The 26,676-nt window shown below is 36.4% G+C and overlaps 1 non-coding gene across 1 annotated transcript; it reads left to right on the top strand.

The window, feature by feature from the left end:
- Window positions 1-20,496: 20,496 nt before the first annotated feature.
- Window positions 20,497-20,598, top strand: LOC139873991 (small nucleolar RNA R71). Its single transcript, XR_011767697.1, has one exon. It is a non-coding gene; the product is annotated as a small nucleolar RNA R71 (small nucleolar RNA).
- Window positions 20,599-26,676: the final 6,078 nt, after the last annotated feature.

Genomic DNA, 26,676 nt, shown 5'->3' on the forward strand with positions numbered 1-26,676 from the left:
TATGTAAAGGTTATTTTACGGGTTTTTGAAGTCGAAATTCTGTCCGTGTAACACTACGCGATAAATACTCAATGTAAGTTATGTTCTCCTTTTTAAATTAATGTCTCGTACTTAAGTTATTATTATGCTTATTTGAGCCAAAGTAATCATGATGTTGGACTAAATATTAAAGACGGGGTAATTAGGCTTTGTACCATAATTGGGGTTTGGACAAAAGAACGACACTTGTGGAAATTAGACTATGGGCTATTAATGGGCTTTATATTTATTTAACTAAATGATAGTTTGTTAATTTTAATATAAAGATTTACAATTGGACGTCCCTATAAATAACCATATAAAATCGATCGGACACGATGGGCGGGGAATTTATATGTACGAATAATAGTTCATTTAACCGGACACGGGAATGGATTAATAGTCACTAGAATTATTAAAACAGGGGTGAAATTATGTACAAGGACACTTGGCATAATTGATAACAAAGTATTAAAACCTTGGGTTACACGCAGTCGATAACCTGGTGTAATTATTAAACAAAGTATTAAAACCTTGTTACAGTTTAAGTCCCCAATTAGTTGGAATATTTGACTTCGGGTATAAGGATAATTTGACGAGGACACTCGCACTTTATATTTATGACTGATGGACTGTTATGGACAAAAACCAGATGGACACATTAAATAATCCAGGACAAAGGACAATTAACCCATGGGCATAAAACTAAAATCAACACATCAAACATCATGATTACGGAAGTTTAAATAAGCATAATTATTTTATTTTATATTTCATCGCACCTTTAATTATTCGTCATTTATATTTTTTGTTATTTATTTTATTTTGTTAATTAAATTTACTTTACGCTTCGCTTAAAATATAAAATCGACAAACCGGTCATTAAACGGTAAACCCCCCTTTTATATATTATTATATATATTTATATATTTTTGTACAAATGTAATTATATAAAAATATAGTGTAACCGTCTCCCTGTGGAACGAACCGGACTTACTAAAAACTATACTACTCTACGATTAGGTACACTGCCTATAGTGTTGTAAATAAATAATTAAAACTTGTGTAATATTTCATCATATTTCGTATTTAAATTAATACTATTTCATATACACCTCACATAACATCACTAACTTAATGATTTAAAACTGGAAAACACGATAAACACCGTAAAACCGGATATACGCCGTCGTAGTAACACCGCGGGCTGTTTTGGGTTAGTTAATTAAAAACTATGATAAACTTTGATTTAAAAGTTGTTCTTCTGGTAAAATGATTTTTCTTATGAACATGAAACTATATCCAAAAATCATGGTTAAACTCAAAGTGGAAGTATGTTTTCCAAAATGGTCATCTAGATGTCGTTCTTTCGACTGAAATGACCATCTTTACAAAAATGACTTGTAACCTGTATTTTCTACTATAAACTTATACTTTTTCTGTTTAGATTCATAAACTTAAGTTCAATATGAAACCATAGCAACTTGAAACACTCAAAACGGATTTAAAACGAAGAAGTTATGGGTAAAACAAGATTGGATATTTTTTGCTTGTTGTAGCTACGTGAAAATTGGTAACAAATTTATATTAATCATATCCTAGCTAACTTATATTGTATTATACATGTATTCTAATATATTATGTAATCTTGGGATACCATGGACACGTATGCAAATGTTTTGACATATCATATCGACCCATCTATATATATTATTTGGAACAACCATAGACACTCTATATGCAGTAATGTTGGAGTTAGCTATACAGGGTTGAGGTTGATTCCAAAAATATATATACTTTGAGTTGTGATCTAGCCTGAGACGTGTATACACTGGGTCGTGGATTGATTCAAGATAATATATATCAATTTATTTCTGTACATCTAACTATGGACAACTAGTTGTAGGTTACTAACGAGGACAGCTGACTTAATAAACTTAAAACATCAAAATGTATTAAAAGTGTTGTAAATATATTTTGAACATACTTTGATATATATGTACATATTTGTTATAGGTTCGTGAATCGACCAGTGGCCAAGTCTTACTTCCCGACGAAGTAAAAATCTGTGAAAGTGAGTTATAGTCCCACTTTTAAAATCTAATATTTTGGGATGAGAATACATGCAGTTTTATAAATGTTTTACGAAATAGACACAAGTAATTGAAACTACATTATATGGGTGAATGATCGAAGCCGAATATGCCCCTTTTGCTTGGTAACCTAAGAATTAGTAAACCGATCTACTAATTGACGCGAATCCTAAAGATAGATCTATTGGGCCTAATGAACCCCATCCAAAGTACCGGATGCTTTAGTACTTCGAATTCGTTTTATCATGTCCGAAGGATTTCCCGGAATGATAAGGGATATTCTTATATACATCTTATTAATGTCGGTTACCAGGTGTTCACCATATAAATGAATTTTATCTCTATGTATGGGATGTATATTGAAATATGAAATCTTGTGGTCTATTATTATTATGATTTAATAATATATAGGTTAAACCTATAACTCACCAACATTTTTGTTGACATTTTAAGCATGTTTATTCTCAGGTGATTATCAAGAGCTTCCGCTATTGCATACTAAAATAAAGACAAGATTTGGAGTCCATGCTTGTATGATATTATGTAAATCTGCATTCAAGAAACTTATTTTTGATGTAATATATTCTTATTGTAAACCATTATGTAATGGTCGTGTGTAAATGGTATATTTTAGATTATCATTACTTGATAATCTACGTAATGCTTTTAAACCTTTATTGATAAAATAAAGGTTATGGTTGTTTTAAAAATGAATGCAGTCTTTGAAAAACGTCTCATATAGAGGTCAAAACCTCACGACGAAATCAATTAATATGGAACGTTTATAATCAATATGAACGGGACATTTCAGTTGGTATCCGAGCGTTGGTCTTAGAGAACCAGAAAATTGCATTAGTGTGTCTTACCGAGTTTGTTAGGATGCATTAGTGAGTCTGGACTTCGACCGTGTTTTTCTTCAAAAACGATTGCTTAACATTTTTTTGTTGGAAACTATATATTATTAACATGTAAATATTATGTGATATATTAATCTCTTAACGTATTTGATATTGTGTGATAGATGTCTACCTCTAGTACAAATCCCATTGATTCACCTAATAATAATGAAGAGTCGAATATATTTTGGGAAGATTCACAAATTCCCGAAGAGGAACCGGAAGAGGAGGAACCGGAAGAAGAGAAACCAGAAGAGGAGGAATCGAAAGAGGAGGAACCAGAAGAAGAAGAGGTTTCGGAGGAAGAAATATTGATACCTATAGTAAATCAATTAAATAAAAGAAAATCCTCAACCAACGGACCAAAGTTAATAATGGACAATGGTGTTTCCACCGAGGAAGCAAAATATTGGGAAGATTACTAATTTTTCGATGAATCGGATCCCGATGAGGATTCTGATGATGTTATAGAAATTACCTCGACCCAATTTAATAAAGCGAAAGAAAATAATAAGGAAAAAGGTATAAAAATAGAGAAACCCGATTCCAACCCCGATGAACTTTATATGTATCGGCAACATCCGTATTTCCTAAAATGTAACAATGACCCGGGAACTTCTAAACCACCAGGTTTTTCTAAACCATTATGGAAAACGACGGCTCGTATTAGAGGAACACCATATATTCCTAGAAAATTAGGAAAACGAACCAAGTCCGAAGAAGAAGAAACCAGTGATTCAGATTAGAGGGTTATAATCAGGTTGTGTATTATATGTATTGTAGTGTGCTTGTACTTTTATGTTCTATGTAAAAATTGCTTGTATTGTTTGTTAATTATCTTTTACGAATCTAATCCTTGTCTATTCTACAGTATAAAAACAAAATGGACGTTAAGGGTAGACAACCGAATATTTTAGAAGATCTACCAGAGGATATGATTGAGGAAATCTTGTCTAGAGTCGGTCAGAATTCATCAGCACAATTAATTATGCCAAAATTAACTTGTCAAACATTTGAAAGACTTTCCAGAAATGCCTTAGTTTATAAAAGGCTTTCCTTTGATAGGTGGGGTATATCACATTGGGGAGACCGTAAGTTACGCCGTGTTTTCTTTAAAGCGTTAAATGTGGGGAACCCAAATGCAATTTTACGCTACGGGTTAAGAACCTATTTTGACTCAACATATCCCAACATAGGATTTCGTGAATTAGAAAGAGCTTCTAACATGCAACATAAAGAAGCATGTTATGCTTACGGGTTAGTGATGTTCGCTTCTTACCAAAGTGAGAAAAAGAACATCGGATTACAACTTTTAAATAAAACCTTCCCACAAGTGACGGATTCAGTAGTTGGGATGAGAAACAAGGTTTTTAGATTATTACGGGGCTGTTGGACTTTACGAAACCCTCGTCCTTTTGACGACATTACAACATGCTGCCTAGCCAATGGTCATAATGGTTATTTTCCACAAGACCAAGGACGGGAAGTCGTCTTAGAAAAACCAGAATGTATGACTTGTTTCTGGACTTATGAATTACGTGTCTTTATTTCCTTTACTGAACAACTTGCGTATTAACTAGGGTTATCTTCAAAACTGTCCTGTATCAAAGTGTGCTATATTTCATGTTATATGTAATATAGCGAAGTTGTAAGTTTGAAGAATATTTGTATGTGATATATTATTATAATCAGTTTTTCATATGGAATTGTAGTAGTTGAATTGTATATTAGCTACTAAGTATGAACTTAACGGGTAGGTAGTACCCGAATTTAAACTTATAAAACGCTAATATGAAGAAAAAGCTTTTATAAATGAGTTCATATTATGCTACGAAATACTATTGACTACTCTTAATATTCTGTATGATTAACTCGATTCAGTTAGCTATTTTGAAGGAAATGGCACCGACTACTCGACACACCATGAATATGAGCGAAGAGGAATTTCATACCTTTCTTGCTGCAAACATAGACGCAGTACAGGCTACGCTACATACCAATAATAACTCTGAATCTAGCAATGCAGCTAACGGCGCAAGAAATCGTGTAGGATGCTCCTACAAAGAATTCACTGCATGCAAACCTTTAGAATTTGATGGAACCGAAAGACCAATTGGATTGAAACGGTGGACCGAAAAAGTCGAATTGGTGTTTGCCATAAGTAAGTGTACTGAAGAGGACAAAGTTAAGTACGCTACGCATACCTTCACAGATACTGCGTTAACGTGGTGGAACACCTATCTTGAATAGGTAGGACAAAATGCTGCTTACGCACTACCGTGGTCGGCATTCAAGCAATTGATGAACGAGTAGTACCGTCCTAGAAACGAAGTCAATAAACTTAAGGCAGAACTTAGAGAGTTACGAACACAAGGGTTCGACGTTACCACATATGAACGATGATTCACAGAGTTGTGCCTATTGTGTCCGGGAGCATTCGAAGATGAAGAAGAGAAGATCGACTCGTTTGTAAAAGGGTTACCAGTAAGGATTCAAGAAGATGTGAGTTCACATGAGCCCGCTTCTATACAGAAGGCAAGTCGAATGGCTAATAAACTCATAAATCAGATTGAGGGAAGAATTAAAGAGCAGGCGGCCGAAAAAGCCAACACGAAACAACTCAAGAGGAAGAGGAGGAAAACGGTGACAAGAGTCACCAGTACAACAACAACAACAATTACAACCACAATCGCAACAACTATCCCAACAACTGCAACAACAATCGCAACAATAACCGCAATCCTAACAATAACTACAACAAATATGCCAACAACAACAACAACTACAACAACCGTTTCAACAACAATAACAATCCCAACAATAACCTCAATAACAACAACGGCAATAAAAACCAAAAACAGCCATGTCATAGGTGTGAAGAAAATCATCAGGGGTTTTGCACGACATTTTGCAACAGGTGTAAAAGAAATGGTCATAGCGCGACAAAGTGTGAGGTCTACGGACTAAAGTTTAACAGAACTAAAGGAACAAATAATTTCGGAACAAGTAATGTTGAAACGAATAGTGTCGGAGCAAGTAATACCAATGTTGTTTGTTATAAATGTGGAAAACCAGGCCACATTATTAGAAATTGCCCGAATCAGGGGAATACTAATGGGCAGGCCGTGGAAGAGTTTTCAATATTAATGCGGCAGAAGCACAGGAAGACCCGGAGCTTGTTACGGGTACGTTTCTTATTGACGATAAATCTTCTTATGTTTTATTTGATTTGGGTGTGGATAGAAGCTATATGAGTAGAGAATTTTTTGCTAAATTAAGTTGCCCATTGATGCCTTTGGATAGTAAATTTTTACTCGAATTAGCAAACGGTAAATTAATTTCAGCAGATAATATATGTCGGGAGAGAGAAATTAAACTGGGGATGAAACGTTTAAAATTGATTTAATACCAGTTGAGTTAGGGAGTTTTGATGTAATAATTGGCATAGAATGGTTGAAAAAGGTGAGAGCAGAGGTCGTTTGTTACAAAAATGCGATTCGCATTATGCGTGAAAAAGGAAAACCTTTAATGGTGTACGGAGAAAAGAACAACGCGAAATTAAATCTTATTAGTAGTTTGAATGCGCAAAAACTAATAAGAAAAGGTTGTTACGTCATTCTAGCACACATCGAGGAAGTTAAACATGAAGAAAAGAACATCAGTGATGTTCCCGTCACAAAAGAATTTCCCGATGTATTTCTGAATGAATTACCGGGATTACCCCCACATCGATCCGTTGAATTTCAAATAGACCATGTACCAGGAGCTGCACCAATAGCTCGTGCTCCATACAGACTCGTACCCAGCGAAATGAAAGAATTACAAATTCAGTTGCAGGAACTTTTAGAGCGTGGTTTCATTCGACCAAGCACATCACCATGGGGAGCTCCTATTTTGTTTGTCAAGAAGAAAGATGGTACATTCAGGTTGTGTATCGACTACCGAGAGTTGAACAAACTTACCATCAAGAACCGCTACCCACTACCGAGAATCGACGACTTATTTGATCAACTACAAGGCTAGTCTGTTTATTCGAAGATCGATTTACGTTCTGGATATCATCAAATGCGGGTGAAGGAGGATGATATTCCAAAGACTACTTTTAGGACGCGTTACGGTCATTACAAGTTTATGGTTATGCCGTTTGGATTGACTAACGCACCAGCTGTGTTCATGGACCTCATGAACTGAATGTGTGGGCCATATCTTGACAAGTTTGTCATTGTTTTCATGGATGACATACTTATTTACTCGAAGAATGATCAAGAGCACGAAGAACATTTGAGAAAAGTGCTAGAGTTGCTGAGAAAAGAAAAACTATACGCTAAGTTTTCAAAGTGTGCATTTTGGTTGGAAGAAGTTCAATTCCTCGGTCACATAGTGAACAAAGAAGGTATTTAGGTGGATCCAGCAAAGATTGAAACCGTTGAAAAGTGGGAAACCCCGAAAACTCCGAAACACATACGCCCGTTTTTAGGACTAGCTGGTTACTACAGAAGGTTTATCCAAGACTTTTCCAGAATAGCAAAACCCTTGACTGCATTAACGCATAAAGGGAAGAAATTTGAATGGAAAGATGAACAAGAGAAAGCGTTTCAATTGTTAAAGAAAAAGTTAACTACGACACCTATATTGTCATTACCTGAAGGGAATGATGATTTTGTGATATATTGTGATGCCTCAAAGCAAGGTCTCGGTTGTGTATTAATGCAACGAACGAAAGTAATTGCTTATGCGTCTAGACAATTGAAGATTCACGAACAGAATTATACGACGCATGATTTGGAATTAGGCGCGGTTGTTTTTGCATTAAAGACTTGGAGGCACTACTTATATGGGGTCAAAAGTATTATATATATACCGACCACATAAGTCTTCAACACATATTTAATCAGAAACAACTGAATATGAGGCAGCGTAGGTGGATTGAAATGTTGAATGATTACGACTTTGAGATTTGTTACCACCCGGGGAAGGCAAATGTGGTAGCCGACGCCTTGAGTAGAAAGGACAGAGAACCCATTCGAGTAAAAGCTATGAATATAATGATTCACACTAACCTTACTACTCAAATAAAGGAGGCGCAACAAGGAGTTTTAAAAGAAGGAAATTTAAAGGATGAAATACCCAAAGGATCGGAGAAGCATCTTAATATTCGGGAAGACGGAACCCGGTATAGGGCTGAAAGAATTTGGGTACCAAAATTTGGAGATATGAGAGAAATGGTACTTAGAGAAGCTCGTAAAACCAGATACTCAATACATCCTGGAACGGGAAAGATGTACAAGGATCTCAAGAAACATTTTTGGTGGCCAGGTATGAAAGCCGATGTTGCAAAATACGTAGGGGAATGTTTGACGTATTCTAAGGTCAAAGCGGAGCATCAGAAACCATCAGGTCTACTTCAACAACCCGAAATCCCGGAATGGAAATGGGAAAACATTACCATGGATTTCATCACTAAATTGCCAAGGACTACAAGTGGTTTTGATACTATTTGGGTAATAGTTGATCGTCTCACTAAATCAGCACACTTCCTGCCAATAAGAGAAGATGACAAGATGGAGAAGTTAGCACGACTGTATTTGAAGGAAGTCGTCTCCAGACATGGAATAACAATCTCTATTATCTCTGATAGGGATGGCAGATTTATTTCAAGATTCTGGCAGACATTACAGCAAGCATTAGGAAGTCGTCTAGACATGAGCACTGCCCATCATCCACAAACTGATGGGCAGAGCAAAAGGACGATACAAATGCTTGAAGACATGCTACGAGCATGTGTTATTGATTTCGGAAACAGTTGGGATCGACATCTACCGTTAGCAGAATTTTCCTACAACAACAGCTACCATTCAAGCATTGAGATGGCGCCGTTTGAAGCACTTTATGGTAGAAAGTGCAGATCTCCGATTTGTTGGAGTGAAGTAGGGGATAGACAGATTACGGGTCCGGAGATAATACAAGAAACTACCGAGAAGATCATCCAAATTCAACAACGGTTGAAAACCGCCCAAAGTCGACAAAAGAGCTACGCCGACATTAAAAGAAAAGATATAGAATTTGAAATTGGAGAGATGGTCATGCTTATGGTTGCACCTTGGAAAGGCGTTGTTCGATTTGTTAAACGAGGGAAATTAAATCCAAGGTATATTGGACCATTCAAGATTATTGATCGTGTCGGACCAGTAGCTTACCGACTTGAGTTACCTCAACAACTCGCGGCTGTACATAACACTTTCCACGTCTCGAATTTGAAGAAATGTTTTGCTAAAGAAGATCTCACAATTCCGTTAGACGAAATCTAAATCAACGAAAAACTTCAATTCATCGAAGAACCCGTCGAAATAATGGATCGTGAGGTTAAAAGACTTAAACAAAACAAGATACCAATTGTTAAGGTTCGATGGAATGCTCGTAGAGGACCCGAGTTCACCTGGGAACGAGAAGATCAGATGAAGAAGAAATACCCGCACTTATTTCCAGAAGATACGTCAACACCTCCAACTGCTTAAAATTTCGGGACGAAATTTATTTAACGGGTAGGTACTATAGTGACCCGAACTTTTCCATATTTATATATATTAAATGAAATTGATATTTACATGATTAAGTGTTTCCAACATGTTAAGTAATCAAACTTGTTAAGAGTTGATTAATTGAAATAGGTTTCATATAGACAATTGACCACCCAAGTTGACCGGTGATTCACGAGCGTTAAAACTTGTAAATACTATATGATGACATATATATGATTATATATATAATTAACATGATATTATGATAAGTAAGTATCTCATTAGGTATTTTAACAATGAGTTATATACATAAAATTGAGTTTATTGAATTAAGAAACTCGAAACGATATATATAACGATTATCGTTATAACAACGTCTTACTAATTATATATGAATCATATTAAGATATTGTTACACTATGTTTAATCATGATAAATGATAAGTAAACATGTCATTATGTATATTAACAATGAACTACATATGTAAAAACAAGACTACTAACTTAAGGATTTCGAAACGAGACATATATGTAACGATTATCGTTGTAACGACATTTAAATGTATATATATCATATTAAGATATATTAATATATCATAATATCATGATAATATAATAATTTAACATCTCATTAGATATAATAAACATTGGGTTAACAACATTTAACAAGATCGTTAACTTAAAGGTTTCAAATCAACATTTACATGTAACGACTAACGATGACTTAACGACTCAGTTAAAATGTATATACATGTAGTGTTTTAATATGTATTCATACACTTTTGAAAGACTTCAAGACACTTATCAAAATACTTCTACTTAACAAAAATTCTTACAATTACATCCTCGTTCAGTTTCATCAACAATTTTACTCGTATGCACCCGTATTCGTACTCGTACAATACACGGCTTTTAGATGTATGTACTATTGGTATATACACTCTAATGATCAGCTCTTAGTAGCCCATGTGAGTCACCTAACACATGTGGGAACCATCATTTGGCAACTAGCATGAAATATCTCATAAAATTACAAAAATATTAGTAATCATTCATGACTTATTTACAAGTAAACAAAATTACACATCCTTTATATCTAATCCATATACCAACGACCAAAAACACCTACAAACACTTTCATTCTTAAATTTTCTTCATCTAATTGATCTCTCTCAAGTTCTAACTTCAAGTTCTAAGTGTTCTTCATAAATTCTATAAGTTCTAGTTTCATAAAATCAAGAATACTTCCAAGTTTGCTAGCTTACTTCCAATCTTGTAAAGTGATCATCCAACCTCAAGAAATCTTTCTTATTTACAGTAAGATATCTTTCTAGTACAAGGTAATACTCATATTCAAACTTTGATTCAATTTCTATAACTATAACAATCTTATTTCGAGTGGAAATCTTACTTGAACTTGTTTTCGTGTCATGATTCTGCTTCAAGAACATTCAAGCCATCCAAGGATCCTTTGAAGCTAGATCTATTTTTCTAATTTCCAGTAGGTTTATCCATAAAACCTGAGGTAGTAATGATGTTCATAACATCATTCGATTCATATATATATAAAACTACCTTATTCGAAGGTTTAAAATTGAAATCACTAGAACATAGTTTAGTTAATTCTAAACTTGTTCGCAAACAAAAGTTAATCCTTCTAACTTGACTTTTAAAATAAACTAAACACATGTTCTATATGATATGCTAACTTAATGATTTAAAACTGGAAAACACGATAAACACCGTAAAACCGGATATACGCCGTCGTAGTAACACCGCGGGCTGTTTTGGGTTAGTTAATTAAAAACTACGATAAACTTTGATTTAAAAGTTGTTCTTCTGGTAAAATGATTTTTCTTATGAACATGAAACTATATCCAAAAATCATGGTTAAACTCAAAGTGGAAGTATGTTTTCCAAAATGGTCATCTAGATGTCGTTCTTTCGACTGAAATGACCACCTTTACAAAAACGAATTGTAACCTGTATTTTCGACTATAAACTTATAATTTTTATGTTTAGATTCATAAACTTAAGTTCAATATGAAACATAGCAACTTGAAACACTCAAAACGGATTTAAAACGAAGAAGTTATGGGTAAAACAAGATTGGATATTTTTTGCTTGTTGTAGCTACGTGAAAATTGGTAACAAATTTATATTAATCATATCCAAGCTAACTTATATTATATTATACATGTATTCTAATATATTTTTAAATCTTGGGATACCATAGACACGTATGCAAATGTTTTGACATATCATATCGACCCATCTATATATATTATTTGGAACAACCATAGACACTATATGCAGTAATGTTGGAGTTAGCTATACAGGGTTGAGGTTGATTCCAAAAATATATATACTTTGAGTTGTGATCTAGCCTGAGACGTGTATACACTGGGTCGTGGATTGATTCAAGATAATATATATCAATTTATTTCTGTACATCTAACTATGGACAACTAGTTGTAGGTTACTAACGAGGACAGCTGACTTAATAAATTTAAAACATCAAAATGTATTAAAAGTGTTGTAAATATATTTTGAACATACTTTGATATATATGTACATATTTGTTATAGGTTCGTGAATCGACCAGTGGCCAAGCCTTACTTCCCGACGAAGTAAAAATCTGTGAAAGTGAGTTATAGTCCCACTTTTAAAATCTAATATTTTGGGATGAGAATACATGCAGTTTTATAAATGTTTTACGAAATAGACACAAGTAATTGAAACTACATTATATGGTTGAATGATCGAAGCCGAATATGCCCCTTTTGCTTGGTAACCTAAGAATTAGTAAACCGATCTACTAATTGACGCGAATCCTAAAGATAGATCTATTGGGCCTAACGAACCCCATCTAAAGTACCGGATGCTTTAGTACTTCGAATTCGTTTTTAACATGTCCGAAGGATTTCTCGGAATGATAGGGGATATTCTTATATGCATCTTGTTAATGTCGGTTACCAGGTGTTCACCATATGAATGAATTTTATCTCTATGTATGGCATGTATATTGAAATATGAAATCTTGTGGTCTATTATTATTATGATTTGATAATATATAGGTTAAACCTATAACTCACCAACATTTTTGTTGACGTTTTAAGCATGTTTATTCTCAGGTGATTATTAAGAGCTTCCGCTGTTGCATACTAAAATAAGGACAAGATTTGGAGTCCATGCTTGTATAGTATTATGTAAAAACTGCATTCAAGAAAATTATTTTTGATGTAATATATTCTTATTGTAAACCATTATGTAATGGTCGTGTGTAAACGGTATATTTTAGATTATCATTACTTGATAATCTACGTAATGCTTTTTAAACCTTTATCGATAAAATAAAGGTTATGGTTGTTTTAAAAATGAATGCAGTCTTTGAAAAACGTCTCATATAGAGGTCAAAACCTCGCGACGAAATCAATTAATATGGAACGTTTATAATCAATATGAACGGGACATTTCAGCCACGCCTATTGGCGCGGCGCGGCCACCCAATGTCGCGACGCGACATAAGCCATGTTCAGGGGCTGTTCAACTTCGCACTTTTTCGTTTAATTCCAACTATGCTACGCACCTCTGATTAACATGTAACTTGTTCTGACATGCTTATATATGAATAATTAGCTCAGAAAAATAGTTCAAGACCCGACCCGAACGTGTTGACTTTTTCGTTGACTTTGACTTGACCAAAGTTGACTTTTAATCAAACTTAACCAAATACTTATGCAATCGTTTTAACTCGCTTTTATATTTGTACCTTGCATGAAACGTGAAAATTTGATTCACATGCTATATAATCGAGTCGTAATGAGCCATAGGACTAATTGAACAACTTTGACCGACTTCATGTTTACCAATATTGATACAACCTATTGTGTAGGTCGAGACTAGCATTCTTTCTTGCACTCGTTTACTTGTGAAGTACATTTACATTCATACACTTAAGGTGAGATCATAGTCCCACTTTTACTCTTTAAAACTTACATTTAGGATGAGAAAACATAAACGTTTCGTTTTACAAAGTGAACACAAGTACGGAAACAAACATTCTACGTACGAGTTAGAACAAAAATCCTCAATTCGATTATCATTAGTTACACTTGCTGGGTGTAAGCGTGAACTTGTGTTGTATGGCCATATGGGTTTGACAAACTCTCATTCGGACGGTTCGCTACCGTTATGCAGATGAAATATATTTTCGAGAATAAGTGTATGTTCTAACACTATGTGATGAGGTAACGTTAGTTAAGCCTTGATAATTGGGTGCTCGTGATAACCATTTTTAGAATGATCATACTATTACTCCAACGTTATAAATCTTGTGGTTCAACTTACTTACTTACGTACTCACTTACTAAACCTATGATTTCACCAACGTTTTTCGTTGACAGTTTTCTAAATGTTTTCTCAAGTCCTTGAATGCTAAGTGATACATGCTTCCGCACTCTATTTTTGATACTTGCCTGGATGTCGAGTGTACATGCATATTTGGAGCATCTTTTGACTTACTTTTAAAATTGTGTCGCATAGGTTTCATTTGTACATTAAACGTTGTAATGTAACTAGTCGTTGTACTACTTTTGTAAACCTTGAAACATCCTTACATTTGAAATGAATGCGACATATTTTGGTCAAACGTTGTTTTAAAGACTTATGACCACATAACGGGACCTAAGTAGACGGCGCTGTCAAATGACGATTTTGTCGGGTCGCTACAGATGGTATCAGAGCGTTGGTTGTAGGGATTTCGAGTTCATCGGTGTCAACCCCGAGTCATAGGGCACATTGGTGAGTCTAGACTACAACCGGTATATAGACTTGAAGTAGGACTTGCTTGACTACTTGTGCATTTATACTTAAACTATTCTATTCGTATCTAACTCCTATTTCATCTTAATCTCACGTTGTTTAATTTGAATGACACACCATCTTGACTTTATGAGATAATGTCGAATGCACATATGAATTAGGGTAATATAATTACCGGGATTATATTACGGTGACTCATATGGACGTTCCTACATTATAACATAAAGAATTTAGGCCGAGTCAAGGAAAATTTTCTCTCAATCTTTATTCCATATCACGATTAGTATTATTTGATCGGTGTCGAAGGGCCGGTCAAAAATAGCCTAATTACTCTACTTTAGATAGGGTAAGCAGGATTCGTTCCACGGGAAGTTATGGTTAATTAGCAAGCAATTTCATGATTGGTTTGTTTGTGATTAACTAAAATTAACTAAAGTAAAGACTAGATTAACAATTACTAAGCAAATGTAAACTTTGAGTATTTAAGAGCATAAACAATGAACTAAACGAAAAGGTTGTAATCAATTGGATGGAAGTCTTTATCCCTTCACAATCCCAATCTAACATGCATTCATTCAAACAAGTATTATGTTTATCAAGTATTGATCAAATCTCATAGACAAGATTTCTTAGGCTTATCAACTCTAACTATCTTGGGATTGAATCATGCAACCTAGACACTATGTCTTTGTGATTAACTAAAATTAACTAAAGTAAAGACTAGATTAATAATTACTAAGCAAATGTAAACTTTGAGTATTTAAGAGCATAAACAATGAACTAAACGAAAAGGTTGTAATCAATTGGATGGAAGTCTTTATCCCTTCACAATCCCAATCTAACATGCATTCATTCAAACAAGTATTATGTTTATCAAGTATTGATCAAATCTCATAGACAAGATTTCTTAGGCTTATCAACTCTAACTATCTTGGGATTGAATCATGCAACCTAGACACTATGTCTTTATCCTTAATCTAATTAACACTAAGTTGGATCAAGAACACAATGTTAAATTACTATAATTCAACTTGCAATAATCACAATCAATAATACTTGCATTGATCAATAAACAATTGGTTTATAATATCACAATTCAAAAGACATAAGTTTCATAACATTACAAACCACATAAACTTGAATGAAAAGAATACATGTATCAATTGTTCATGGAAGTAATAAAGTAAAAGAAACTAGCCAAGCATGTTGGTGATGATGATCATGGTTGCTTCTTGAAGTTGCATGATGAACACTCCTTGAAACCTAGCTTGAATCTTGATTTGATGATGATTGATGGTGTGTTTTTGTGTGTTTGATGCTCCTTAAACTGATGGAAAAGATGTCTTATTCGTAGCCTAGGGTTTCCTTTATATAGGAATGAAGTAGGGTATTCCCCAAGCTTGAAATCCCTCAAATCCGGCTCTAAATTCTATCCAAAAATACGCCCAGCCGCAATTTACTCTCACCAGCCGCAATTTACGCCCAGCCGCAAAAACTCAAGCGCCTCCTTATGCTCGTTTCTGACCTGAGCAAACTTTTAATTTCAGGCCAGCCGCAATTTACTCTCACCAGCCGCAATTTGCGGCTGGGTACTTTTTTCGCGCCTTTTTCTCGTTTTAATCCTCGTTTTCGCGTTTCGTCTTGACTCGTTACCCATTATAAAAACCTTATAAAAGAGCCTTTTCAACCTCAAATGCACACATAAAATTCATCTTTTAATATCAAACACAATCGGCATTTATGAACCGATCAACTCCCCCACACTTATCATTGTTTGTCCTCAAACAATCTTAAACTCAAATCTTCAACTCAAATCTCTAGCAAAAGGCATGAATAAAACCGCAAAGTCTTGAACTCAATGTGAAACATAAATTCCTCCGACATGGCTCCCACTTGAAGTGAACTAACTTTAAATTCCCAAATTGAATCATGATTATATCAACATCTTGTCTTGAACGAATACTTCATAGCAAAGTGTAAATAAACCTCGAGCTTTTTTAATCTTCAAATGAACCATGAGTTAAGTGGGAGCCATCCGCCATATGAACTAGATAAAAAAATGTACCGTCAATTCCATATTTGTTTTAAAGGTTGGTGTGCCAGAGTGCCCGAAGACACCCTTTTTGGTTCTCCCGGTGTTTTAGGATCACGGCACTCATCTCATGCCCCCAACAACTCCTCCGGTGACTCTTGGAGCAGGGTGGACAATCGACGAAGGGTCGTGGAATTTAAGTCCCACGTTACTTATAATGAGAAATAATTTTTGTGGATTTAGCCCCATCTAGCTCTATTTTTAGCGGTATTATATGCCCCAACAAGGCTCTCGTGTAGGAATATTTATCCAGCCCCTATACTGGCTGTTTTATGGATTTGGCTCCATCGAGCTCTCATTTTGTGGTTTTAGCCCCAAGCATGGCTCTCGTTTAGGAATATTTATCAAGCCCCTATACTGGCTGTTTTGCAGCGAACTGCGGGTATGGCTAGTGTCATCCACAGCTAATCCTAGTTTTGGATAGCGACACAGAACAAGTCCAAGCACTAGCATTTGTTCCCGGTATCGAAACAAGATGCGAATGAACAGGAAATGACATTTTGTACCTTTCACTTTCGTCAATTCGTGGGTAAAAAGCTGCACTAAAAAGTGCTTGCGAAGCGTAAATTGGAAGACTTTACTTCCTTCTTGATAACACAACTAAGAAGACTTTACTTCTTAACTTTACCATTTGGAAAATCTTTATTAATTAAGGTGCTAACGACCAACTTTTTCTTAATACCATGTCACTTCACTTATTCTTTCAACTCTTTTTTTTTCACAAAAATCACACTTGGTTTGTTATAAAATTATGATTAAAAATTTTGTTCAATTGCAATAATCATAATGTTTTACTCATTTTAAGCTTCAAACCCAAGTAATGTATACCAAAAGAAAATTTTAATTTTCCCCTCTCCCCCACACTTGAATCATGCTACACCCTCGTACGCATGTTTAGAGTATTACAATACTTATGTGAAAAGAAAAAGGGAAAATCTAACACATTACCGAGATACTCGCAAGTTCATCATCCAATAGTAACCATCGTACACCATTTTGATTCATCATCACGCATTCCATTCGATTACATTTATCCTTCCATTACAACTTAGAAAAGAAAGCAAAAGAAAAGCTTAAAATCTAACTAGCCACTTCCGTAGGACTCACGGTTGCACTTAGCGAGTGCAACAAGCCTTTAAACCACCCGATTCCCTCGGGTAGATGAGTTTTGTCTCGTGAGGGCTTGCAGTGAACATACCCACAAAGTTCATTTAACTAAAAATAAATAAAAATAAAATAGAAACAAAGTAAAAATAAAATGAAGAATACTTACAAACTCTACACATAGTTTGTGCAGTTTTATTTCTGAGTCGCGCACTTTCTTCACTTCAGCTAATTCCAGGACTGTAGAAGGTTCCTCCTTCCCTCACTTTATGAGAACCTTCAATATCTCTAACTTTTCTCAACTTAGAATCCAACCACACATCATTCTCCTTAGCCACATGTATTAACTCAAACAATTTAGATTTTTCTTTAGAAGACAAGTTACACACAAGACGGTTGGTTAAGCTTTCATCCCCCCTACTCCTAGCATCATGGACGCGTCTATGTAATTTCCTCATGGAACGATCAAGCATCGGATCATCCCCATATTCCTTACACTCACTATCATGCCTCAAAGAACTATGTGGCGGGTTTTCACTATCTCCCCCACACTTATGCCCTTCAAGATCCTCTAAATTGGAAAACACCTCATAATCAACTTGAGAATTCACATTTTCATTCTTATTCACTTTGATCTTGTGACCTCCAAACCTCTCAACAAGTTGTTCTACGTTTCTCCCCATTACTTTGACTACTTTTGTATCGGATTCTTCAAACTTTTCAAGTGTATCAACAGACACATTCCCAACACACATAGTCTCCATTTTGTTATCTCTGGATACCTGCTCATTTGATTTTCTCATTGATGGTGGTCGGTAAGGCTCAATCGTCTTTGGAGTTACCAAATGTTCCATCTTATCATCTTTCTCACTAAATGTGGACACTGTCATCACAGTTTCTTTCATCGGTAACGAATAAGTTGTGTTGATAGACGAACTCAACTTGGTTTCAAGAACTTGACTCAAATTTTTTAATTCCCGCTCAAGATTTTGTATCGACTCTTGTTGACTCATCAAAATTTCTGCATTAGTTTTTATTTGAGATTCCATGAATTCACTCGTCATACCCTCTTCACTAGATTTTCTTACCTCCTCTTTCTCTTTCACATCCGATGCATACTTTTGAACCTGTTCATGGTTAGTATCCAACAAAAAACAATCCTGGACATCCGGTGTATGTAATGAATTAAAAATATTAATTCGTGATCTCTTATTACCAAAAGAAATATCCATAACCTCGGTTCTACAATTGATAAGAGCATCAATTGTGGCCAAAAATGGACGACCAAGAATGATCGTCGGTTGGGTCTCCCTAAAAGAGGTCTCTGTGTCCATAACTATAAAATCTACTGGGTAATAAAAGTCTTCCACTTTCACAATCACATTTTCCAACATACCCCGTGGAGTTCTCATTGACCGATCCGCAAGTTGGACAAGAATATCTGTATGTTTTAAAGTTACCAACTCGTATTGGTCAACAAGGCTCGATGGATGTATGTTAATACTTGCCCCTAAGTCCAACAAAGCCTTTTTGACATTAACATTACCCACCGTAACCGAAATTAATGGTGTCCCCGGGTCCTTAAACTTAGGTGAAAGTGAACCCGAAATTACAGTACTCACTTTTTCAGTTAATTTTACCTTTTTGGACAATGATGCGTTGAGTTTACGCTTTTGAACACACAAATCTTTTAAAAACTTAGCATATGCTGGAATTTGTTTGATTGCATCAATAAGTGAAATATTGATTTTTACTTGTTTAAATGTTTCCTACATATCATCCGTTTTCGGTCCCTTTTTCCCATAAGGGAATTGGTTTGGGGACTCCAAAGCCTCGGGGAATGGAATGGTATTAGTTTCCATGTCTGATTTCCCAATTTCGTTAAAGATGGGTTCTTTATTTTCCGCCCCCTTCCCATGGTCAATATTTTCACTTACCTCATCCTCTTCATCAAGAACGATAGGAGACTTACTTGCATCGCGTTGAGCTACCTCTTTCTCACCAACCTTATTGTCAAACTTCTTTCCACTACGCAAGGTGCCTACCATGTTTACACTATGTCCTTTTCCCGAGTCCTTATGATTTGGATTTAACACCGTATAACTCGGTATGGTACCCGGCTCCCTATTTCCCCTACCTTTCGCTACATTACCGATCTCCTTAGCCAATGCACCAATCGACTTATTTTGCACTTCTATCATTTTTCGCATTTCGGAGATGAACGCATCCATCTTAGCATCCGAGCTTGATGGTTGATTGGGTGGAACATTGTTTTGATTTTGGTTTTGGTTTTGATAATTGTTTTGATTTTGGTAATTGTTTTGGTTTTGGTTTTGGTTTCGGTTATTGGGATAAGGGTTTTGGTAGTTTCCTTGGTTTTGAAAGTTGTTTTGGTTTTGGAAGTTATTTTGAGGTCTTGGTTGGGTTCCTTGATAGTTAGCAATTAGAGCGTTGTTGTTGCTCCAACTAAAGTTTGGATGATTTCTCCATCCCGGATTATATGTGTTGGAGTATGGATCAAACCTCCTTCCCTGAACCTCATGAACTTGTTCTTCCATTATTTGTTGATTTACCGGTGGAAGCCCATTTCTACATCCGTATGCAAAGTGAGAAGGATCTCCACAAATCTCACAAACTTCCTGAACCTGCGAAACATTACAAGCAAGACCCTGGTTTGGGTTGTTAAATATAAGCATTTTCAAATCATCTAATTCTTGCTCTAAGTTCCTAGATGAACCACCCGAATCGGAAACATGATTCACTCGGGAGGTACTAGGTTGTTTACGATTAACCGAAGCTTGGGTTTTTGAACCTTTGCTTAACTATTCAAAGAACGTCCATTCATCATCACTAGATCGAGTTAAAAATGCCCCACCACTAGCCGCCAAAAGGAATTGCCTATTTTGGGAATCTAAACTATCATAGAAAACTTTAACCAATTCCCACTTTGGTATCTCATGGTGTGGGCATGCCCTAAGTAATTCCTTCAAACGTTCGTACGCTTCATGAAAAAGTTCACCAGGCAATTGCCTAAAAGATTTTATTTGTGTACGCATGTCCGAGGTCTTACTTATCGGGTAGAACTCCTCTAAAAACTTCCTTTTCATTTCCGCCCAAGTATTAATACTCCGGGCGGGTAAAGAGAGAAACCAACGTTTTGCCTTATCTTTCAATGAATAAGGAAATAAGCGAAGATGTACCTCCTCATCAGTGAAACCGTTTACCTGATTAGTAGCACATATTTCATTAAACTCGGTGATGTGTTCATATGATTCCTCATTGGCCATACCTCGGTAGGTTGGCAAGATCGATATGAGTTGAGACTGGACCTCAAATCATCGATTGTTTCCTCCTACCGGTGCAGTATAAACAATGGGTGAATGATCCTCAAAATCACCCGGTTGGTAGTAAGTGTCTACTCCTCTTGGTCGTTCGGCCATATCTTCTCGTTGATCAAAAACTTCCTCTTCAGTGTCAGACTCTGATTTAGGAGAGTTTGGTGGAACAATCGAATGTGTCTCTAACTGTGGTTGAGTGGATGCTGAAGCCACTGTCGAACCCTTTAAGATTCTTGTAGCTTTTCGATTAGCTTTTGCAGATTTCTCGATTTCAAAGTCTAAAGTCTTAAGATTTTGATCTCCCAAACTCCGAGTTTGCATACACTAACCTGCACTTCAACAAGAACAAGAACAACGAGCGTAAAACTGACAAAAACAAAATAAATAAAACACTATTTTTGGATTTTTATTGGTTTTATAATTTTTATGGTTTTTCTAATTTAACACGAAAGCAATAAAATAAGAGCTCGCAATCAATCGCACACCTCCCCGGCAGCGGCGCCAAAATTTGATCGGTGTCGAAGGGCCGGTCAAAAATAGCCTAATTACTCTACTTTAGATAGGGTAAGCAGGATTCGTTCCACGGGAAGTTATGGTTAATTAGCAAGCAATTTCAAGATTGGTTTGTTTGTGATTAACTAAAATTAACTAAAGTAAAGACTAGATTAACAATTACTAAGCAAATGTAAACTTTGAGTATTTAAGAGCATAAACAATGAACTAAACGAAAAGATTGTAATCAATTAGATGGAAGTCTTTATCCCTTCACAATCCCAATCTAACATGCATTCATTCAAACAAGTATTATGTTTATCAAGTATTGATCAAATCTCATAGACAAGATTTCTTAGGCTTATCAACTCTAACTATCTTGGGATTGAATCATGCAACCTAGACACTATGTCTTTATCCTTAATCTAATTAACACTAAGTTGGATCAAGAACACAATGTTAAATCACTATAATTCAACTTGCAATAATCACAATCAATAATACTTGCATTGATCAATATACAATTGGTTTATAATATCACAATTCAAAAGACATAAGTTTCATAACATTACAAACCACATAAACTTGAATGAAAAGAATACATGTATCAATTGTTCATGGAAGGAATAAAGTAAAAGAAACTAGCCAAGCATGTTGGTGATGATGATCATGGTTGCTTCTTGAAGTTGCATGATGAACACTCCTTGAAACCTAGCTTGAATCTTGATTTGATGATGATTGATGGTGTGTTTTTGTGTGTTTGATGCTCCTTAAACTGATGGAACAGATGTCTTATTCATAGCCTAGGGTTTCCTTTATATAGGAATGAAGTAGGGTATTCCCCAAGCTTGAAATCCCTCAAATCCGGCTCTAAATTCTATCCAAAAATACGCCCAGCCGCAATTTACTCTCACCAGCCGCAATTTACGCCCAGCCGCAAAAACTCAAGCGCCTCCTTATGCCCGTTTCTGACCTGAGCAAACTTTTAATTTCAGGCCAGCCGCAATTTACTCTCACCAGCCACAATTTGCGGCTGGGTACTTTTTTCGCGCCTTTTTCTGGTTTTAATCCTCATTTTTGCGTTTCGTCTTGACTCGTTACCCATTATAAAAACCTTATAAAATAGCCTTTTCAACCTCAAATGCACACATAAAATTCATCTTTTAATATCAAACACAATCGGCATTTATGAACCGATCATTATTGAGAATACTAATCAACGATATTCTTGTGTCTTGAAGGAACAATGCCTCCTCGCCGAGTCCCACGCAATGAAACTCCCGAACAAGCTCTTCAACGAATGATAGCCACCGTCGTAGATGCGGCCATGGCCGGTCACTCATCCAACAACAACAACAATAACAACAACCACAACAACAACAATGGAGCCGGTAACTCAAATGAGGGATGCTCCTACAAAGCTTTCATGGGGTGCAAACCTCATACTTTCGATGGGACCGGAGGACCGGTTGCTCTCACTCGATGGTTTGAGAAAACGGTGATCGGTTCATAAATGCCGATTGTGTTTGATATTAAAAGATGAATTTTATGTGTGCATTTGAGGTTGAAAAGGCTCTTTTATAAGGTTTTTATAATGGGTAACGAGTCAAGACGAAACGCGAAAATGAGGATTAAAACGATAAAAAGGCGCGAAAAAAGTACCCATCCGCAAATTGCGGCTGGTGAGAGTGAATTGCGGCTGGCCTGAAATTAAAAGTTTGCTCAGGTCAGAAACAGGCATAAGGAGGCGCTTGAGTTTTTGCGGCTGGGCGTAAATTGCGGCTGGTGAGAGTAAATTGCGGCTGGGCGTATTTTTGGATAGAATTTAGAGCCGGATTTGAGGGATTTCAAGCTTGGGGAATACCCTACTTCATTCCTATATAAAGGAAACCCTAGGCTATGAATAAGACATCTTTTCCATCAGTTTAAGGAGCATCAAACACACAAAAACACACCATCAATCATCATCAAATCAAGATTCAAGCTAGGTTTCAAGGAGTGTTCATCATGCAACTTCAAGAAGCAACCATGATCATCATCACCAACATGCTTGGCTAGTTTCTTTTACTTTATTCCTTCCATGAACAATTGATACATGTATTCTTTTCATTCAAGTTTATGTGGTTTGTAATGTTATGAAACTTATGTCTTTTGAATTGTAATATTATAAACCAATTGTTTATTGATCAATGCAAGTATTATTGATTGTGTTTATTGCAAGTTGAATTATAGTGATTTAACATTGTGTTCTTGATCCAACTTAGTGTTAATTAGATTAAGGATAAAGACATAGTGTCTAGGTTGCATGATTCAATCCCAAGATAGTTAGAGTTGATAAGCCTAAGAAATCTTGTCTATGAGATTTGATCAATACTTGATAAACATAATACTTGTTTGAATGAATGCATGATAGATTGGGATTGTGAAGGGATAAAGTCTTCTATCCAATTGATTACAACCTTTTCGTTTAGTTCATTGTTTATGCTCTTAAATAATCAAAGTTTACATTTGCTTAGTAATTGTTAATCTAGTCTTTACTTTAGTTAATTTTAGTTAATCACAAACAAACCAATCTTGAAATTGCTTGCTAATTAACCATAACTTCCCGTGGAACGAATCCTGTTTACCCTATCTAAAGTAGAGTAATTAGGCTATTTTTGACCGGCCCTTCGACACTGATCAAACGGAAGCTGTTTTTAGCATAAGCGGTTGCCGGGACCAAGACAAGGTCAAATACCCCACCCACACTTTTGCCGGTATCGCTCTCACGTGGTAGAACATGTATGTACAATCGGTGGGTACCGATGAAGCCCACGCTCTCTCTTGGTCCGATTTATAAGAAAAGATGATCACCGAATACTTTCTGCGCGAAGAGACCTGAAGGCTCGAAAGCGAGCTAAGAAGTTTTAAAGCGGTCGGAAACGACCTCAACGCTTATAATCAACGGTTTTCCGAGCTAGCTCTAATGTGTCCAAACCTTGTAAATCCCGAGCCTCTACAAGTTAAACTTTACATGGATGGCCTTCCTAAGAGCATCAAACACGGGGTAATGTCATCCAAACCCGCCAACCTACAAGAAGCTTTAAAGATGGCCCGCCAATTAATTGAAACGGTGGATGAAATCGTAGTACCGGCACCTAAGGCCGAGGATAAATCGGGGGTAACAAAAGAAAATGGGAAGCCACTCAATCAAGCAACTACAACAACAACAACTTCACCAAAAAGCCTTTCACCTCCGATGGCAAGAAAAGTTATGCCGGAGCCAAATCTTTTTGCAACAAATGCCACAAGCATCATTTTGGTGAATGTGGCAAGCTAATTTGTCACCGGTGCAAAGGAAGTGGTCATATGGCCAACGATTGTAGGAGTGCCGCACCCGTCGCTCGAAAGGGTCCCGATGCACCAAAGACGGTCACTTGTTACGGATGTGGCCAACAAGGTCATTTTAGAAATGCATGCCCAAATAAGAAAGATAACCCCAATACGTGCAGTCGAGCTTTCAACATTAACACCGAGGAAGCCCGAGATGACAATGAACTAGTCACAGGTACGGTTCTTCTCAGCAATTCTTATGTCTCATGCTTATTCGATTCGGGTGTCGATAAGAGTTTTGTATCCAAGACTTTGACTCATTCTTTTAGCACTCTACCACTCCCACTAGATACTACTTATACCATTGAAGTTCTTTTAGCACTCCACCACTCCCACTAGATACTACTTATACCATTGAAGTGGCCAACGACAAACTATTGAGTGCCGACAAATTTTATCGGGGGTGTACGTTAAACTTAACGGGTAAAGAGTTTGAAATTGACTTGATACCTATAGAACTAGGGAGCTTCGATGTAATAATTGGTATGGATTGGTTAGCCAAAACGAAATCTCACATCCTTTGTGATCTTAAAGCGATTCAAATTCCTATCGAGAATGGTGAACCCTTGATTGTTTATGGCGATAAGAGTTGCACCGGACTCAACCTCATCTCATGCCTTAAAGTAGAAAAATATCTTCGCAAAGGTTGTTTCGCGATTCTAGCCCATTAAGAAAGTCGAGACCGATGAGAAGCATATCGATGATGTGCCAATTGTTAGTGACTTTTTCGATGTTTTTCCCGACGAATTGCCGGGTCTTCCACCTCATCGATCTGTAGAATTCCAAATCGATCTTATTGCGGGAGCCACACCCGTAGCACGTGAACCGTATAGACTCGCTCCATCCAAAATACAAGAATTGCAAAGTCAAATTCAAGAACTACTTGACCGTGGTTTTATCCAACCTAGCCATTCACCATGGGGCGCTCCGATTTTATTCGTTAAGAAGAAAGATGGATCCCTACGAATGTGCATCGACTATCGTGAACTAAACAAATTGACGGTTAAGAACCGATATCCTCTTCCACGCATCGATGACCTCTTTGATCAACTACAAGGATCTTGTGTATATTCAAAAATCGATCTCCGCTCGGGTTATCATCAACTAAGGGTTAAGGGGGAAGATGTCTCCAATACCGCTTTTCGAACTCGCTATGGTAGTTACGAATTCTTTGTCATGCCATTAGGTCTAACTAATGCACCGGCGGTGTTCATGGATCTTATGAACCGCGTGTGCAAACCGTATCTCGACAAGTTCGTTATTATATTCATCGATGACATCTTGGTCTATTCTAAAAGTGAAGAAGAGCACGAACAACACCTTCGACTCGTGCTCAAACTCTTGAGATAAGAACGACTCTATGCCAAGTTCTCCAAGTGTGAATTTTGGTTGAAGAAAGTTCAATTCCTTGGTCATGTTGTAAGAGATCAAGGTATTAAGGTCGATCCCGCAAAAATCGAAGTCATTAGCAAATGAGAAACCCCTACTACTCCTACTCACATTCGACAATTCTTAGGCCTCGCCGGGTATTATCGTAGGTTCATCGAGAATTTCTCTTTGGTTGCACGTCCTCTAACCGCGTTAACTCACAAGGGAAGGAAATTAGTTTGGGAAACCGAGCAAGAATCCGCGTTTCAAATCTTGAAGGAAAAGTTAACCACCGCTCCTATCTTAACGCTTCCAGAAGGCAATGATGATTTTGTTGTATATTACGATGCCTCGAAACATGGTTTTGGGTGCGTATTGATGCAACGAAAGAAGGTTATTGCTTATGCCTCCCGACAATTGAAAATCCACGAACGGAACTACACAACACATGATCTCGAACTCGGAGCCGTTGTCTTTGCACTTAAAATGTGGAGACACTATCTTTATGGAACCAAAAGTACTATCTTCACCGATCACAAAAGCCTTCAACACATCTTTGATC

Source organism: Rutidosis leptorrhynchoides, chromosome 10, assembly GCF_046630445.1.
Source record: "Rutidosis leptorrhynchoides isolate AG116_Rl617_1_P2 chromosome 10, CSIRO_AGI_Rlap_v1, whole genome shotgun sequence".
NCBI classification, from domain to species: Eukaryota; Viridiplantae; Streptophyta; class Magnoliopsida; order Asterales; family Asteraceae; genus Rutidosis; species Rutidosis leptorrhynchoides.